The sequence below is a fragment of the Felis catus genome, chromosome D2 (assembly GCF_018350175.1).
Source record: "Felis catus isolate Fca126 chromosome D2, F.catus_Fca126_mat1.0, whole genome shotgun sequence".
In the NCBI taxonomy this organism is placed as follows: Eukaryota; Metazoa; Chordata; class Mammalia; order Carnivora; family Felidae; genus Felis; species Felis catus.
The window spans coordinates 306,073-310,000 of NC_058378.1; the positions used below are offsets into that span (position 1 = coordinate 306,073).

At 44.9% G+C, this 3,928-nt stretch overlaps 1 long non-coding RNA gene across 8 annotated transcripts in view; it reads left to right on the forward strand.

Moving 5' to 3' along the window:
* The first annotated feature begins 219 nt into the window (after positions 1–219).
* Positions 220–3,928, forward strand: part of LOC109492929 — a 200,747-nt gene continuing 197,038 nt past the window's right edge. For 2 of the 8 annotated variants that reach the window (XR_006586804.1, XR_006586803.1), the window contains exon 1: positions 226–882. This is a non-coding gene — a long non-coding RNA (uncharacterized LOC109492929). Of the gene's footprint in view, positions 883–3,928 lie in introns of all 8 variants that reach the window. The other 6 variants (XR_006586807.1, XR_006586808.1, XR_006586809.1 and 3 more) reach the window with 6 other exon arrangements.

The window sequence follows — 3,928 nt, forward strand, 5'->3', positions numbered from 1 at the left end:
AAAGGAGACAAAAAAAAAAGAAAACTGAATAAACAGACAAGCTAACAGATTGAAATAGGACTGAAATTACCTCGTTTTCCCCTAGAAGTCAGACTATGTAGGGCTTTATATTCCATAAACGAAGTAGGCGGTGAGACTTGTGTTCTTAAAGAGCCAGGTTTGCCCAGTTGGGCGGGGCTCAGTGTAACAGCTCCGTTCTCCACTAGATGGCGCTGCTAGTCAACCAAGGTGGATTGTGGCGCTCATAGGTGCATATGCGCATGCGCGATAACAGTGAAAATGGTGTCACTCAGCTACCCGGTCTGTTCTCCTGGATCAGTAATCCGCAGCATCCTCTGTCTTCAGCTCTCCGCCACACCCCGCTTTTTCAATCCGTGACCAGGCCCCAGGCAGTACCTCTCTCCTGAGTTCTGTCTCAGACTCGGCTGTTTTCCCCAGGCCCTTACTTCTGAAGGACCGGGACTTTGACCGGTTCTGCCCCTCTGCGGGAGGGTCTCACCCAGCAATGGCTGAATGAGCAATGGCCGAGTGTTGGCCGCACCCAGGAACTATTGCAGGACCCTGCTGCTGCCAGTGCCCGAGACTGCGGCCGGGTGCCAGCCCGCCCCAGAAAAAGTTCGCGAAACAGGGTAGTAGCAGTGTGTCAGGGATGATGGAAACTCACAACACGCATCTGGCACCAGGCTTCACCCTTAACGATGGTGCTTGTTCCAGCCCCAGCGAATGAGGCCGTTTTCTGGGGTCTGCCGGGACCAGAGGGCTTCAACCGTCTCCAGCAAATGTCCTTCCAGCAGTGGAACCGCTTTTCCCCGTGTGGCCCGAGAACCTCCCGGACCCCACCCTGCTCCTGGGGATTCGCCCTTCTCACCAGAGCACCGCCAGGTAGGGAGCTGCGGAGTTGCAGCCTTTGCGTCCCCCTTGTTTACAGTCATAATGGATTTTAAACCCTCTCCTTTCTCCTTTCTCCCTTTTTAGTTTAGTCCCTACGGCTGTTTCTAATTTTCACTTTCTCTCCAGCTGCTTTTGGGGAGGGGTGCTTTTCCCATATTCTGCCCCCCACCCAGTCTCTGTCCTCTCTTCGCCTACAAAAGTGGCTCCCTGCCTGCCACTGGCTTCTCTCTTCCCAAGTTCACGTCTCCGCATTGCGTACCTGCTGAATTCTGTGGTTCAGGTTGTGCAGATGTTGTGTTAATCCTCCAATCAGTTTTCTAGGTGTGTAAGATGGTTTAATGTTGGTCTGGCTGTATTTCATGGATGCGAGGCACACAAAAAACTTCCATGCTGTTCTGCCATCTTGGCTCCTCCCACAGTTTTTCACTTAATGTTAAGTTGTGGGCATTTCTCTTTCAGTAAGAATCCTTCATAAATGTTTGTTTGTTTGTTTGTTTGTTTATTTATTTATTTATTTATTTATTTATACAGAGATTGGGAGTGCATGCAAGGTGGGAGGGGAGAGGCAGAGAGAAAACCTTAAGCAGGCTCTATGCTCAGTGAAGAAGCCAACCTGGAGCTCAATCCCATGACCATGGGATCATGACCTGAGCTGAAATCAATAGTTGGACGCTCTGCCAACTGAGCCACCCAGGCTCATAAATGTTATACATTTTTAAATTTTTAATGTTTATTTATTTTTGAGAGAGAGGGAGACACAGAATCTGACGCAGGCTCCAGGCTCTGGCTTGTCAGCACAAAGCCTGTCACAGAGCTCGAACTCACAAACTGAGATCATAACCTGAGCCAAAGTCAGATACTTAACCATCTGGATCGCCCAGGCATCCCTAAATGTTATTTTTAATGGCTACATGATATTCCATCTTTTGGATCTTCTATAAAATTTCAAACTTCATTCAGATTATTAAATTTAAATATGTATGTGTTTCTCGCAAGACTTGAGTCTTCTCTCCCAAGACATGAGTTGAAGAAATGTTGAAATAGTCAGATGAAATTACACAGATGCCGGAAGGGTAAATGTCCTATCTGAGTTCCTACCACAGCTGGGTCAGAGCAGAAAACAGAACCAAGGCCTCATTTTCAGTGTCTGATGCTCAGTTAAGTGCCTCACCTCCTGTGCCTGCTGCTGACACCCAACCTCGCATCTCCAAGGAGGATTTCTGTAGAGACTGTCATTTGGAGCTATTGATCTGATGGGTGATTTACCTGCAGCGAGGGGAGCATAAGTGAGAAAATTGCAGTCAAAATAGAGTGTTTCTCTGGAATGCAGCCTTCTCTGCTCTGAGCCTCAGAGACCCAGTGGACCAAAACTCTCTTGGTGGGAAATGAAAAGGGGAAAAATGGCCTTGAACAATTACCACTCTTAATTGCTGTGAAATGGACAAAATGCTTTTCACAGGGTGATCAGCAACTGAAAACCATCCATTTATTTTATAAATGAAACAGAGGAAGATGGACATCCCCATTTCTTAGGTAATCAGCATAGATTGCTTTCAGGAGGGTTAAGGAAACCACTGGACAGTGGACTGGAATAGGATACTCACCACTCACCAGCAGTGAGAGTGACAGATTTGTGCCATAAGGACACAATCCTCTCCCTCCAGGGTTATTATCCTGCTACTTTTCCTCTTTCCAAACCAATCAGGACCCAGCAAGTGTAGTTTTGGAAGCCAAAAGAACACAGAATAAAGTAATAGGTTTATTATTTTTCTGTATATCTATTCATTTGTTTTTGTTTCCTCTTAGGAGAAAAAGAAATATGCAGCTTCTCACGAAATTAAAAGAACTTTTCTTCCACAGGGGCAAATTTATTCTTTACTATAATTTGAGAATCAAATAATTTTGTCATTGATGAGGATGATGAAATTATGGTTTTCAAAATTCTATGTTCTCAGAGAGATGTAAAAAAAGTTGGCTTAACCTATAATACAACTTGTACCTACGATTACCAGTATTTACATAAGATAGCATCTGTGCAAGTGAAACTATCTTCATTGAATTATCCCACACAAAAGCTGCAAGAGAATCAGGTTGGACTTCCCTGAAATCCCTTTGGGTTGTTCCAGATCCAAAAACGAGCATCAGTTGGCATGTAGCTTGAGCATTGTGGGGAGTAGCCTCTTTGAGACAGGGCACCTTCAAAAACTGCTGGTGGGCACTTAAGTTACTCTTTCCTAGAATCAGAGACATAATCCCTCCAGGTCAGTGCGTGGCTCAGTCTCTGCTGTGCGCACCACCTTGGACATGTGAGGAGCTCTCTCACTCGCCTGGCCTAGTGAAGTCCCCAGTGAAGCCTTGGTGCGGTGAGAAAACAGTTCTCACTTGAATCTTCTTCCTCCTCGTCTCTGTCCTCACCATCTCCAGCACCATCCTCGATTATCACCAATACATCCTTTGTCATTTTAATTATTAAAATGTTAAAATCACAATTCGTATACAAAATGTAACCATTTGTTAGCTTTCATTCAATGCATCAATGAAGATACCAGCAGCATGAGAGAACAGCTTCAAAAAAGAACAAAAGTGTGGCCTTGTTTATCCTTGTTTGTTTGTTTGTTTGTTTTTTAGTCGGTAGAAATAAATAGGAACAAAAACAGGGGAATAAAACCATATTGTTGAAGTTTTCTTCTCTACTAAACAGAAAACAAAATAAGCATACTCTATTAGTTTCCTAGGCTCCTGTGACAAATTGTCACCGGCTTGGTGGCTTAAAACAGCACAAATTTATTCTTTCATTGGCTCTGAAGCTGGAGGCCTGAAACCAAGCTGTTGGCAGAGCTGTGCTCCCTCCAAACTTGTCCTCCCAACCAAGGCCAACAAGGCTTGCAAGCCTTGCTTTGTGGACATCCAGTTTCCTGCCCCCACCTTTGTATGGCTGTCTTCCTTCTTTATTTCTGTGTCTTCTCCTCTACAAGGACATAGTCACTGGACTTAGGGCTGTCTCTGAATCCAGAATGACTTTATCTTGAAAGCCTTA